The sequence below is a fragment of the Bubalus bubalis genome, chromosome 6, assembly GCF_019923935.1.
Source record: "Bubalus bubalis isolate 160015118507 breed Murrah chromosome 6, NDDB_SH_1, whole genome shotgun sequence".
Classification (NCBI taxonomy): Eukaryota; Metazoa; Chordata; class Mammalia; order Artiodactyla; family Bovidae; genus Bubalus; species Bubalus bubalis.
Genome location: NC_059162.1, coordinates 31145961 through 31161618, shown reverse-complemented (window position 1 = coordinate 31161618; position 15658 = coordinate 31145961). Strand labels below are relative to the sequence as shown.

General features: G+C 47.0%; 1 long non-coding RNA gene across 1 annotated transcript in view; it reads right to left on the bottom strand.

Annotated features, from left to right (window-relative positions):
• The window catches only part of LOC102402651, a 156449-nt gene that overhangs the window by 47632 nt on the left and 93159 nt on the right, over positions 1-15658 (bottom strand). The window contains exon 4 of the long non-coding RNA XR_006551749.2: positions 10558-10703. This is a non-coding gene — a long non-coding RNA (uncharacterized LOC102402651). The remainder of the gene's footprint in view (positions 1-10557; positions 10704-15658) is intronic.

Below are 15658 nucleotides of genomic sequence, written 5' to 3'. Positions count from 1 at the left end.
CCCCCTCCCCCCGAACTTGCCTGTAAAAAAATTGCACCAAATGAAAAGGGATCCAAACATGATCTTGCTAAAGGAACCCTGTCTGGGTCTGGCCCTGTTTATCACAGCTGTGTCCATACAGTCCTAGCTCAGGAGGCTCCATCCTCCCGTGCTTGCCCCACTGACTTGCTCAGGGCCTGAAGCAGTGGGGTCACAGCAGGGTCCAAGCCTCTTTTCAAAAATCTGAATGAAACTGCTCCTCTGCCTGGCCCTCATGGGGGTGGGAAGAGCACCTCCAACTTGGAGGCAGAGCAGAAGAAGGCTTTGAATTTTTGATTCATTTCACTGCGGAGCTTACAATTGAGTTTGAACAGCAACTCTTCACGCCTCTCATAAGGTTTGTTTCACATCTGTTATGAAATGACAATAACGCTGCTCACGGTTATGTGGTCGATGGAGCAGAGGCAATGAGATTGTCGCTGGGCAGGGAGGAAATAACCTCATTTGCTTTGTCTTTTTGATCATGGGAGCAGATAGGAAAATGGGATTTCATGCAGCTTATTTCTTTTTATGCTGCAACTGATGATAATGGCTATTTAACATTTTCTGAGTACCCACAAAGTTTCAAGGCAACAAGGAACCTCTCCCCCCAGCTTAGAAACTGGATCCAGCAAATAAACAACCAGTTTCAGAAAAGGGGAAGCTCCCAAAGTCATTTCATCCAGGACGTGTGCTTCTGCATGGTATATACATAGAATATTCCAGAATGTTCTGGAGGAATAGGGCCAAGTCTGCCATTTCTCCCACTGGACATTTTGGAACAGGACTTGCACTCAGTGGATTCTCTGTTTAGTGTCAGCCCCACTCTGCACTTCCTCACTCCCCCTACACACAGATACAAAAGGCACACACCTCTATCACTTTCAAGTCATTTCATCTGGGTTTTTTGTTGTTGTTGTTTGGCTTCGTTTTTGTTTTTTGACTGCACTGGGTCTTCTTTGTGAGCATGGGCTTTTCTTTAGTTGCAGAGCCCATGGGCTCTCTAGCCATGCTGAGCAGGCTTAGCTGCCCTGCGGCATGTGGGCTCTTAGCTCCTGACCAGGGATAGAACCTGAGTCTCCTTCATTGAAAGGTAGTTTCTTAACCACTGGACCACCAGGGAAGTCCCTCAGCCCATTTCATCTTGATATTTGGAGGAGGAATGGGGAGTGGTACTTGGTAGCTACAGCTGTAAGATCTGACCTTGTCAAATGAGAAGAATCTACACACTCTTCTGCCACCACCACCCCACTAACCCCTCGCTCCAAATCCCACCAAGATCCTCCTATAAGGATGAAGGGCACGGATAAACTGGTTGCACCTGATTAAACACTGTCTTCCCTGGCCTCAGTGCCCTCATCTGTAAAATGCCAAGGTTGGATGAGATAGTGTTCACAGTCTCTTGTCGCTCAGATGTCAAACCCACTCTCAAAGGAAAGTCTAATGAGAAGGCTTCATTAGGACCCAGGATGTGGCCACGCTGAGGGGGAGGCCAGTGCAGCTGTGTCACGGGTCATAGGAGGGCAAGGAAAGAGAGAAGGAAGAGAGGGAAGGCTCAGAAAACTATTTTAAAAAGAGACATTAAACTGTGTGAGATTATTTCTTCCAAGCCCTCAACTGAAGCGACTTAAAAGACAGAGCCTGAGTGCCTTGGGCAGGGAAAGCTTCATGATAGGAGCCATCCAGCTGGAGGCTGGGGCTTCAGTGAGCACAGGGAACTCCACAGGTTGCAGCAGAGCCCTGCCCTGAAAAGCTGTTTGGCAGGCCCACGAGGGGGCAGAGCCATCTGGATACAGGCTCCATCAGCTCCAGGAGCTTTGGTGGGCTCAGTCCCTCAAGTTTCCTGTCCAATTCAAGCCTCCACCATCCATTCTACTCTAAGAGCCTGTAGTGAGACACGGGGACTTTCCTCTCTGGTGCCAGGAGACATGACGACAATCCGACAGCCTCTAAAAGCACTCAAGTCGGGCAGCGGCATCAGGAGGGAGATGGACGATGTGGTGCGTGTGGGAGGTTTTATGGAGTGCTGGTAATAACCCCTCCATCTCCACAGAGCTTTCCAGTTTATGAAGCCCTCTCCCATCCATTATCTCATTTGAGCCTCCCGAAGCTCTAAGAAGCAGGCAGGTTGGCTGTTATTGTCTTCTGTTTTATAGGTTAAAAAAAAAAATACTGCCGTGTAGATGAGTTAGGGGACCTGCCCAAGGTCACACAGGCAGCTCGGAACCAAGTAGGGCAATTCCAGCCGCTCAGGAGAGGGAAGGCCAGTCTGGCAGGTGGACAGCCCCATGCCTGCTCGGTCTCAGGCCAGGCCATTTGCCTCCTCTGAGTGTCACTGTTTTTACCTGCAAAACTGGGAAATAACAACGTGGGAGTTGAGGCAGATGGTATGTTTAGAGGGTCCAAGCCTGAGTAGACAAAGCAACTTATCTACTCTTTACTTCTACTAGCTTTTTAAAATCTCCTTTCCGGAGAAGGAAATGGCAACCCACTCCAGTAATCTTGCCTGGGAAATCCCATGGACAGAGGAGACCGGCGGGCAAAGAGTCGGACATGACTGAGGGAGGGGCAGGCACTCTCTAGAGGCCCCAGAGCTTTTGATGGCAGAGCCAGCTCTGTGGCTGAGGACTCCCAGCTCCCAGGCCTCTCTCACCAGATAGGAGCATGGAAAACTAGTCTAAAATACACCTGAGGGCTTTCCTGGCAGCTCAGTGGTAAAGAATCGCCCCCCTGCCTGGTCTGGGAAGACCGCACGTGGCAGAGAAGCTGAGCCCATGCATCACAGCCACTGGGCCGGGGCTCTGGAGCTCGGGAGCCATAGTACTGAGGTCTGTGGGCACCAGAGCCCGTGCTCCGCAACAAGAGGAGCCACCGTGGTGAGAAGCCCACGCCCCCCCACTGGAGAGCAGCCCCTGCTCTCCACAGCTAGAGAAAAGCCCACGCAGCATGAAGACCCTGCACAACCATAAATAAAATCATTAAAAATAATAATAATAATAAAAAATAAAATCTCCTTTCCTTATAGGAGTAGGGAATAAAGAGGCAGAAACTATTATTTAAAAAAAAAAAAACAAGCTATAAAATAAATAATTACAAGACATATTGTATAGCACAGGGAATATAGGCAATATTTCATAGTAATGAATATACCATAGTATGAATAGACTATAGACTATAACCTTTAAAAACTGAATCGCTGTATTGTACACCTGAAACTTATACAATAGTATACATCAACCATACCTCCATTTACAAAAAGAAAAAAAGACTGGGACTTCCCTGGTAGTCCAGCAGCTAAGACTCCAAGTTCCCAGTGGAAGGGCCCTGAGTTCAATCCCTAATTGGGGAACTAGATCCCATATGCCACAAATTAAGAGTTGGCATGCTGTAACTAAAGATCTTCATGCCACAACTGAGACCCAGGGTGGCCAAATAAATAAGGAAACAAAAACAAATAAATATTTTAAAAAATAATATACTTTTTATGTATTTTTAAAAATATACACCTCATTGGTGGGGTGGGGTGGGGAAGTGGGTTCAAGAAGACAGTTTCAAATCCTGCTCACCAATTCCAGCCTTGTGATCATTGCACAAGTTACTAGAGTCTCTGGCAGAGAAAGGGGAGACCACAATACCAACCTTGTGGGGTCTTCAAAAGTTAAGTGAGAAAACATATAATGCATTGGTCTTAACAAATGCAGTTTCCCCTTTTCCCCCTTCTTTCCACTACAGCGCAAGGCAGCCACCTTCTCAGAGCCTGACAACAAATCCCAGAACACAAGGCAGTTTCCAAGCCCCTGCTGCTTTCTCCATGGTGAAAACACTAATTATTGTTGTTGCTTTTACTTTCCCAGTGTCGACTCTGGCTCAAGCACTGGGTTCAGTGCTATACCTGCATGATATCATTAAGTCCTTACAACTGTTCCAAACTCTGAGCTCCATTTCTCTGGATGAGATAACTGAGACACAGGAATTCAGGACCTTGACCAAGTCTTTACAGTTAATAATGACAGAGCTGAGACTGAACTCCAAACCCAGAGCTGTTCACCTAACTAACCTCTGGCTACCACAGGCCTGCTGCCCCAGGCTGGGGGTAGCGGGGCAGGGGGTGCGGGCAAAGGCCCTGCTCTTTTCTGTACCGCGGTCACATGGTCCCATGAGGAAGGGGCACTGAGTGCACTAGCCCAGTTTGTAAGGCCACATTTCATCATTTATGCAAATACCAGGATTCTACTTGCCAAAGAGGATCCAGGTTGAATATCATTTGAGAAGATGGAAAATGTGGATGATCCTGGAAAGCCGATTAGCACATAAAGGAATATTATCCTCTGCCTGAAAAGCCAGGCAGGCACTGGAGATATTAACAAAATTTGCTCTGTGTGCAAACTATTCAATTTTAGAGAATCAGCCAGTGGGTTTCAGAGCAAGAATGAATATGAGGAACTTCCCTGATGGTCCAGTGGCTAAGACTCTGCTTCCAATGCAGAGCGCTCGGGGTTCAATCCCTGGTCAGGGAACTAGATGTCACATGCCACAACTAAAGACCCCGCGTGCCACATTGAGATCAAAGACCCTGCGTGCCTCAACTAAGACCCAGCACAGCACCCCCCAAAAAAGGAATGAATATAAGGTGTGGGAACCCCTCTCCCTTACCACTTGGAGAAGGATTTAGTGTTAGACCCCCTTCCCGGGCAACTCAGTGGGTCATGACAGGTTAAGTATTTTCACAAAGGCCTAGACACCCATTGCCCAGCACAGAGCTTGGTTTTTGGTAGGGCTCAAGGGTAGCTGAATCAATGAATGAGTGACTAAATGAATCAAATGAACACTTCTCTTACCAAGAGGTAGGCAAGGAATCTGGAATGTTTTCCAGCACCGTACAATCTCAGGAGACTCAGAGAGAACCCCAGTTCTTAAGGAGACTTGAAAAAGAACTTCCTGACAGTGCAGAGTAAGACAGATGAATAAAGAATGAGGGAGGGCATGCGATTCCTCAAGGTCAGGCCAGGGCCAGAGGACAGTCTTTTCTAGAAACAGAATGACATCTACTGTGAGAATCCTAAACAAAGTAGAGAAACTGAACAAGAAAGTCAGTCTAAGTGAGATACAATATGTTAATATTTGACTTTTAGCCTATTTTTCTAGATGCTGAAGTATTAGGAAAATCAGGAATGTCCACCCTTTTCCTGGTCAGGAGCTTCTGCTCCCTGACCCTGCTGCTGCTGCTGCTAAGTCATTTCAGTTGTGTCCGACTCTGTGCGACCCCATAGACGGCAGCCCTCTAGGCTCCTCTGTCCCTGGGATTCTCCAGGCAAGAATACTGGAGTGGGTTGCCATTTCCTTCTCCTCACCCCAAATCTCAGATACTTCTCACCAGGTTCTACAGGACCCAGTCTGAGGCACAGTCCATACCAGTCACTCCCACAGAACAATGCTTATCTGGATGTGGCTGTTTGCCTGCTCCAGATTCATATTTTTAAAACCCCTTCTCTAAAACTGCAGTAAAAGCTACAATTCAGAGAGTGCTTGCTATGTGCCAGGAGCTGAGCTATAGGCTCACATTCCTTATCCCGATCTAACCCTTAGAATAACCCAATGGAATTGATATATAATTTGCCCCATCTTACTTAGTTTGACTCAGGTCACATGTTGAATAAATGAAGAATCCAGAATTGAGAGGCCCAAGGCACTAAAAAGATTATGGCATTCCCTTGAAATATAATGCAAAAGAAAAACAAAACTAGACAATAAAACAAATGTAAAGAAATTCACAAAGTTCTTAGTTTCTCCACAATTTTAAAAAATATAGATAATAATAAAAAATACTTTGTAAACTCTTGACTAACCTACCAGAATACAACCCTGAAGAAGGAAATGGCTACCCACTCCAGTATTTTGCCTGGAGAATCCCATGGACCGAGGACCTGAAAGGCTACTTGGGTCACAAACAGTCTGTCACAACTGAGTGACTAAGGACGCAGGTACCAGAATACAAACCCCATTCTGATTCTGTCTACTCCGATCCCGAGTTCTTAACCTCAATGCTCAATGCTAGGTGGACTTTGCTTTATCCCCAAATCCAGTGTTTCCAGAGCTCTTAGAGGTCCAAACATTTGTTTCTTCTCAGAGGAGATCACAAAGTACATATTGCAAAAGGCGTGGGGTAGGGGGAGGAGGGGAGAAGTGATTGAGGTTGTTCGAGTTCAAATCCCGGGAAAGAGATTACAGGAAATCTGCTGGTTCTCCAGCCAGTTGGGCTCCTTATCTGAGCCAAAGTAATCACTTGCAGAAGGGTGAAGCCATCCATTGCTGCAGCCAATGTGGGAGGATGCTTCTCTTTATCTTTGCCAGGAGCAGAAGTGCTTTTGGCTTTCAATCAACTTCTGTGAAGGAGCTGCCACTCAGGCTTGGCTAGGGTTTGTGAACAGGTTTGTTTCCTGTCCTTGCAGTAGACAGGAAATGAGTTGGGGTGGGACCTAAAGGACCCTGTCAAGGTGAAGAATGTAGGTGTGTGCTGGTACCACCTTCCTCACTTTGGATAAGCTGATTCCAGCACCGATCTTCGGACCAGACTCCGTGGAGTAATCCCTCACTGGGATGCATGAATTCAAGGAAATTGGATGAGAAGGCTCAGGTTGACTAACATGTGTATGTCAAATCTGACAGACTTCATTCTTTCTACTGTATTTTATTTAAGAGGCACTTTCTCTTGTGTCTTCCCTGTCCCCCACCACCACCACCCCTCCACTAACACACAACCTTTAAAGAATCACTCCAGTCACTCTGGAGGGGAACATTCCAGTGCCTATGTTTGCAGAATGTGACAGCTGAAGGGCCAGAGCAGGTGCTAAACCTCAGCTGGGACAATCACATTTCTCTTCCACAAACATGGACTTGAAGAACCAGAACACGAGTTGGTGGCTCTGGAGCTTAGAGAGAAGACTGATGCTGAGGCAGGGTGACCATATTCTGCCATGCACACAAAAGAGCAGAGGAGGCTTGTCTGCAGAGAAAGAGAAGAAGGAAGCAAATACACAGAAAAAAGATGAGACCACACAGCAGGGCAGTAGTTGTCCCTGGCCCTGACGGTCTCCTAGCCCCTGGTTCCCAACTCTAATGAAGCCCAAATGTATGCCCTGCCCTTGGGTCTAGGGTCATCAACATCCCCATAGAGTCTCCTTCCTTAAGCTCCTCTGAGTTGGTTTCCATTATTTGCAATTAAAAAAAAAAAAAAAAAAGGAGTCTTGAAAACCAATTAACATTATCATTCAGATTAAGAGTCTACTAATGGTTATTGAATACCTATTATGTGCCAGGCATGGTTCCAGAAGCATTGCCAGGATTCATCTCACTTATCATCATCTTTATCAGCAGCATCATGAACACTAGTATCAGATGTGTTTACAGAGTTTAGGCTAGACTGAAAGAGAGTGACACTGGCTAGGTCCACGTCCCCTGACAGATTATTCTAGACAGGCATTCTGATGTGAAGACAGACGCACAGGGCATTAAATCAAGGCACAAAAAGGCAATGAGATATGTGCTTCATTATCAGGTTAGGAAGAAGGAGGACAGCAAGAGCCAGGCAGGGCAGATAAGAAGGCAGCATCAGGCAGTCTAGGTCGGGGTGGAAGCTGAATCCCAGGGACGAATGGAAAACTCAGGTTAAACAAGGATATTCATAGCAAGGGATAGGAAAGAGGCCGAAGGACTGTCAGCCCTGGGGTCTGCTTCACAGTTTGGCAGATATCAGTGCATCTCTGAATTCAAGGAGGAAGGAGGAGGGGGAAACAGGGGACATCAGAGGCAGATGGCAGGGTGGAAGGGCTGAGAGAAGATGGACCCAGAGAAATCTTCAGTGCTAATATTGATCCATCTGGTAGATCTCAATATGCAGCCAGTATGCCAGAAGCAGCAGACAGGTGGCAGGAAAGAGGCTGGAAGAGATAAACATTCAAAGGGGTAAAGCACTCAGGAGAGAGTGGAAGTAAAGGCAGAAAGAGGGCCCAAGGAAACTACACGGAGAGGAAAGAGGCAGAAGAAGATGTTAGACAGCATATTGGGTTGGCCAGAAAGTTTGTTTGAGCTTTGTCATAACATCTTATGGGAAATCTCAAATGAACTTTTTGGCCAATCCAGTAGTAAGCTCAGGGCATGGTCAGAGGCAGGGAGGGACAAAGGCTAAAACATATAAAGAAAGACAAAGGAACACCAAGACAGAGAATGATAGGGAGTCAAAGACAGATGTGGAAATTTCTGAAAAAGATGGAAATACCAGACCACCTTACCTGCCTCCTGAGAAACCTGTATGCAGATCAAGAAGCAACAGTTAGAATCAGACATGAAACAATGGACTGGCTCCAAATTGGGAAAGAAGTACATCAAGACTGTATATTGTGACCGTGCTTATTTAACTTATATGCAGAGTACATCATGTGAATTGCCAGGCTGGATGAAGCACAAGCCTGAATCAAGATTGCTGGGAGAAATATCAATAACCTCAGATATGCAGATGACACCACCCTTATGGCAGAAAGTGAAGAGGAACTAAAGAGCCTCTTGATGAAGGTGAAAGAGGAGAGTGAAAAAGCTGGCTTAAAACTCAACATTCAAAAAACAAAGATCATGGCATCTGGTCCCATTACTTCATGGCAAATAGATGGGGAAACAAGAGAAATAGTGACAGGCTTTATTTTCTTAGGCTCCAAAATCACTGCAGATGGTGACTGCAGCCAGAAATTAAAAGACACTTGCTTCTTGGAAGAAAAGCTATGACAAACCTAGACAGCACAGTAAAAAGCAGAGATACTAGTTTGCCCACCAAAGTCTGTCTAGTGAAAGCTATGGTTTTTCCAGTAGTCATGTATGGATGTGAGAGTTGGACCATAAAGAAGGCTAAGCACAAAAGAATTGATGCTTTTGAACTGTGGAGAAGACTCTTGTGGTGCCTTGGACTGCAAGGAGGTCAAACCAGTCAATCCTTAAAGAAATCAATCCTGAATATTCATTGGAAGGACTGATGCTGAAGCTGAAGCTGAAGTTCCAATACTTGGTACAAAGAGCACTCATTAGAAAAGACCCTGATGCTGGGAAAGATTGAAGGCAGGAGGAGAAGGGGACGAAAGAGGATGAGATGGTCGGATGGCATCACCGGCTCAATGGACGAGTGTGAGCAAGCTCCGGGAGATGAAGGACAGGGAAGCCTGGTGTGCTGCCATCCATGTGGTCACAAAGAGCTGGGCGTGACTGAGCGACTGAACAACAAGAAAGACAGATGGGACAGAGGTAGTACAGAAGGGGAAGATAGGGAGGGACAGTCAAAGTTCTGGTGAGGACGAGGTCAGCAGAACCCCTAAGAAAGGGGGCTCTCCTAGCCTGCCCACTATCTTCCTGGAAAACAATTCCATTCTCTTAGTCGTTCTGGCTGCAAACCTGAAAAGCTTTTCCTCTCCTCCATTCTATGTATGGACAGTTGAGCGCTGTACATTGCCATTATTTCTTCCAAATGTCACACCCCCTCAACCCCTCTCCACCCTCACATCCCCCTAGGTGACTGACACTGGAGGACCGTCCTGCCTCCAGACTCTTGATGGTCTTTATCTGGGTCCCAATAACAATCATCTTGCCACTTACCTAGTGCTTTACAAAGAACTTATGAGATGACCTCTGATCTTCCCAACTGGTCTGTAAGTTAGTTAACTTTATTATACCCACTCGACAAATCTATTCATTCATTAAGCCATTATTTCTTGAGAACTATTCTCAGTCCCACGCTCAGAGCTGAGGAGTCAGCACTGAACATGACAGGTACAACTCCTGGACCTGTAGCTATCAGACAAGTAATTACAACTGTGATAAGTGCCACAAGGGAGAAGCAGAGGTGCCATAAAATAAAGTATGACAGAGGCCGGACTTAATCGGAGTATCAGAGAGGTGACATTTCAGCTGAGCTCTGAAGAAGAGGGAAGTCTGGAGACTTTCTTAGATTTTCCCAGGGTCTAGACACTACAGATCTGGGCTCAGAACTGTCATCTTTGAACTGTGAGTGCCATGGTCTGATCTCTATGCCACTGTGCCCCTGGGCAGGCCATCTTGCTAGGAATGGATATATAGAGGCAGGCATGACTCTCTTGCTTTCAGGGGAAATGTAAGAGAGTTCCAGAACCTCAGTGGCTCTCTCTGGGCCTCTCATATCAGCTCAAACTCCTCTGCCTGGATCCCCAGGACTCCAGACTCCAGCCACACCCCACTCATTCAACTTTCTCCCCCACTGTTCTGTAGTACATGCCCTGGACACTAGAAAAGCCTTTCTCTAGCCCCAGGATTATAGCAATAAATTTCCATCAAAATGATTCAACTGCTCCCCTCTCCATCTCCTTCCCGTCCCAGGATGTGGGGCATTCTTGAATTCATTTGTATATTTGTTCCTTCACTCAGCACTCTTAAGCCTCTGCTATATGCCAAGCATACATCCTGCTCATGCCATTTCTCCTTGAATTTTCATTTTCTTTACTTTTCATTAATGTAAATCCTACTTACCTGGAGCCTTGTCTCCTTCAAATCCTTGACACAATATGATGAAAGGAGTAGGGAACTCAAAATCACACTGGTGATCAAATCAACTTATGGCTTAAATTTTCTTAATCTCAGTTGTACCATCTTTAAAATGGTGAAATAATGACTGCCTACAACAGAAATGTTGGCATAAGAATCAGAATAACCAAAATAAGGTAAATTTCTATAAAAGCATTTTGTAAGTTACTATCCAATTTAATGAATTCATCCATTAATGGACTCCAATGGCACCCCGCTCCAGTACTCTTGCCTGGAAAATCCCATGGTTGGAGGAGCCTGGTAGGTTGCAGTCCGTGGGGCCGCGAAGAGTCAGACATGACTGAGCAACTTCCCTTTCACTTTTCACTTTCATGCATTGGAGAAGGAAATGGCAACCCACTCCAGTGTTCTTGCCTGGAGAATCCCAGGGACGGGGGAGCCTGGTGGGCTGCTGTCTAGGGGGTCGCACAGAGTCGGACACGACTGAAGTGGCTTAGTAGCAGCAGCAGCAGCAGTAGCTCAGCTGGAGCCCTCTCTTTTTCACACTTCTATTTTGCACACTCAAGACCTTATGTCCTCTCAACTTCAATCATTGGGTTAGTCTTCTTTCCTCAAGTAGATTGCAAGCAGTATGAGGGGTGGAGACACAGCACACACTTTCACACCCCCCAGGGTGTCTAGGGACGTGTAGGGCAGTTAGTGAACACCACCCAGGTCTGTTGATGGAGCTCCCCTGATGTGTCAGCACCATGGCCAGGGAGGGTTTGCCTCAGCCTCCAGAAAGGGGAAGAGGCAGGCAGAAGAACTCACACTTGACCCCTGGCCACTAACTACCCAGAGCTGATCCCTAAAGGGATGTCAGAGAGATGGTAGCCCAGTTCTTCATGCCATCTGACCTCAGGCTACCCAGGCGCCAGAGCGGCCAGGGGACCTAGTGCCCCTACATCTTAGAAATAAGAACCACCAGCCAATAGATTGATTTGGGGCTGTAGCTTGTTTTTCTAGCAATTGCTGGAGTTCCTGTTCTCTTTGGCAGCATGGCTGAAGCTTTTCTATAACCCTCGGGTTATAGAAATGAATTTCCATTTAGCCATGACAAATGACTTTGCTGCTCCCCTCTCTCTCCACCGGGCCCCCCTCCTTGTTCTGAAGTCTCCCTCTTAGAGGTAGCTCGAGGGCCTTCCCCTAATGTGACAGGAGCAGGTACTGGCACTTCCAGTCCTCAGAGCTGGTATCACTCCAGAACAGGCTGATTATGATGCAGAGGGAAGAGAGGCTGGGGTGGGGGAAAGACGATGAGAAGAGGAAGACAGAGCTGGGTTGCAGTGTGAGCCAGCTTTGCCCAGGTAAGTCACTGATGACATTGGTGAGGGCACAAGAACTGGAAGAGGAAATCTGAGTAAGAGGCTGACGGACAGAGGCGAAAGAAGGAAGAGACAAAAGATGTTCATTAGTTCCATTAATTCAGGGGAAAGACAAGTGATTAAATAATTCACTCCCAAGGAAGAGGCTCCTGCTCCTGCTTCCTTCCTTGGCAAGAATCAGAGATAATTTCTTAGCCCAGTGGCTCTGCCTTGTTTCACCTGAGCTGGGGTTCATCATGAGGGAGAGGGGGTGGAAGAGTGGGGCTCCACATCCAGCTCTCAGCAATGCGAGCTAATGGAGGGCAATGCCCCAGAGTGGATGGTCCCCCTGGTGGGCTCCCTCTTGGCTTGGAATTTTAACATGGAGCATAGGTACACTCAGCTCCATTAGGCCTCCTTCCTTGAGCCCAGGCCAGGAGACTGAGGGGCTAGGGGGCAAAAAGGCAGGAGGGGACAGGTACAAGCTGACAAGGGCATCCTCAAAGTGAATGGTCTTCAGTCACAGAGTCAGAAGTCAACTGTGAAAATGTTCAGAAGGGCAAGAAGACAGCCTTTGTGTTGTGTCCGCTGTGTGTTATGCTTCAGTTTGATTGACTGACTTCTTTGCACCTGCCAGGCACAGAGATGTAGGGCAGGGGAGACACAGTCCCTCGGGGATCCCTCAGTTTAGCTGGGGAGACACAGGGTCAAGTTATTTCCATATAATATGGTAAAGGCCAAGCCTCAGGGATGTATCAGGGATGAGGGCAGTGCCAAGGCTTTCTGGAAGGTTTCCCAGAGAAATAAGGTGGGCCCTGGAGCCAGGCCCTGGAGCTGGCCCTGCTCATCTAAACTGGTTCAGAAGGTGCCCCTAGGTCTGCTGTTGCAGATGCTCTAGCCCACACTATAGAGTTAGATTTGCCAGTTCACAAGCTTCCCAGATTTAACCCTTCTCTCTCCTACTCCCTTCCGCAGCCCCACGATCCCTGCTAAGGGTAAGGAAGTCTCACACCCCAGGCCCCACCTGCTGGAACAAGGTGTACTCCAAGCATGTGACAGGAGAACTTCAGAAATTCAAACCATCCCTCATCCAGATTTCCACAGCGGGACTTGGCCCTGCCAACTCATTGCCATGTTTCAGCAGGTACAAGGCAACTCTTAGAGACATCCTTTCAATGCACTCTTCAGGATATAAAGCCTTAGGATAAAGTACAAATTCAGATTGGGGAGACAAAAAGGTCCAGCTGCCCTTGGGCCGCTCCTGCCCCCAGCAAAGTAGGAGAAAGACTTCTTCCCACCCTTAATCCTCCCACGTACTTCCCTCATATTTGGCCAGGTACATCCACTGCCTTTTCAACCAAGGATTTAGTAGCAGATAACTCAGAATATATGGCACCCCACTCCAGTACTCTTGCCTGGAAAATCCCAGGGACGGAGGAGCCTGGTAGACTGCAGTCCATGGGGTCGCTAGGAGTCAGACATGACTGAGCGACTTCATTTTCACTTTTCACTTTCCTACATTGGAGAAGGAAATGGCAACCCACTCCAGTGTTCTTGCCTGGAGAATCCCAGGGATGGGGGAGCCTGGTGGGCTGCCGTCAATGGGGTCCCGCAGAGTCGGACACAACTGAAGCGACTTAGCAGCAGTAGCAGCAGCAACTCAGAATATGGGCTTCCCTGGTGGCTCAGTGATAAAGAATCTGCCTGCCAATGCAGGAGTCACAGGTTCGATCCCTGGGTCAGGATGGTCCCCTGGAGAAGGAAATGGCAACCCACTCCAGTATTCTTGCCTGGGAAATCCCATGGACAGAGGAGCCCAGCAGGCTGGTCCATGGAGTCACAAGAGTTGGACACAACTGAGTGACTAAACAATAACAATTCAGAGTATGAGCAGACCTTTTCTCTTGGGAAAGTATTTTGAAGAGAACCGAAAATCCAGAACTCCCAAGGGAGCAGAAGAAGAAGTTAGGCAGTCATATCATTTATCCCAAATTTCTAAGAAAGACTGCACGTCCTCCCTTTTCCTGTCATGTGATTCCAACTCCGGCTTCCCAGGTAAGCATTGCAGAGTCTCAGAAGCTCCTGGAGAGCTTTGCTGTGGCTCTGCTTCCTCTGCATGGCAACACACCTGAATGAAAAACCTCAAATGTCTAGGATGGAGGGACCCCCTTCTTCCCTCTCACCTGAGCAATAGCAACTTTCCACTCTGATTTTTCTACCCAACTTCCTGGACTGAGCCAGGTTGCATTATCCATTTGCTCAGATGAAGCATGTGGTTTGACTGTTCCCTCCACCACACAACCCTCCCCTCCTACACACACACACATCAGATACACACAGAGCAGGCTCCCTGGAAGGCAATCCAACAATTGGATCAACGTTAGCCAAATCCAGGGAATTTTAAATACTTGCAGTTTTTTCTTCCCAATAGTTGCAGCCAAAGCTGCCCATGGCCAACTCAGCAACCTGGGTTTTCTCGAAGTAACTACTTCACACATGTGCACATATACATATTCACAGAATCCTTCTTTAATCTGGGCTGAGGTTAAAAAAGGAAAGGGGGCAGACAGAGTGTGGCCAGCATGGGCATGGTCATGGCTAGGAGTAGAGTGATGGGCTGACCCCATGACTGAGAGGTTTTTTACACCCTTTTATTCTCTTTCTCAATTGAAAACTATTTAAAGTAGCTGCCACGTTCTACAGCTGAGATCCCAGTGCTAAGAATTGGGGAGCATTACAAGGTCTCCTCTCCCTTAACATTCACTTTCTCTAGGAATTGAAGCTTACAAGGGACCTGAGACACCACCTAAGCCAAACCCCAGAAGTGCAAAGGTGGAAGTAACTTAACAAGGTCAAAGTTATTTTAGAACCTAAAGACCCTGGTCACCTGGCTCCCAGAATTAGGTCTTTGAATGGTCACACAGCCATTGGTTCTTCCCAAATCAGGTGTAAGAGAGAGGAAAAGAAAGATACAAGCTGACAGATGGAAACATTCACAATGATAGGCAGGAGAGCTCTTCTATATTGCAAAAATCCATCGGAAAATATTTGTTGATTAGCTACTCTGTGTTTGATGTTTTTCAAGGCACCATGGAGAGTGAAAAAGAGGAATAAAGCAAAGAAGCCCCTAATACAGGGCCCCAACCAGAGTCAAAGGTGCTCATTAAATATTTGCTGTGTTACATTGAGCGTGATAATAGTAACCAATATTTATTGCTTACTGTGTGTCAGAGACACGGTTCTAAGCTCCAAGTGTATGCATGCATGCTAAGTCACTTCAGCCGTGTCCAACTCTGTGATCCTATGGACTGTAGCCTGCCAGGATCCTCTGTCCATGGGATTCTCCAGGCAAGAATACTGGGGTGAGTTGCCATCGGGATCAAACCCGCGTCTTACATCTCCTGCACTGGCAGTTCTTTACCACTAGCACCAAATAGGAAGCCGCCTCTAAGCTCCATACATGCGTTTATCTCTTTCATTCCTCACCACAACTTTAGATCAGGTATTTCTACCTACCATTTTTCAACGGATGAAACTGAAACAGAGAGAGGTTAAGCTCAAGGTCATATACCCTATAAGTGGTAGTAGGGTTGTGCATTCAGTCACCAGCTTATAGAAGAAACAAGACAGCCATCGTCCATGTCCAACTGTGGCACTTAGACCCTGTGTGACTTGAGATCAGTCAGCAACTTGCTTTACCTCTCTGAACCTCGTAGGGAAAACGGCAGAACACTGACTCCCTT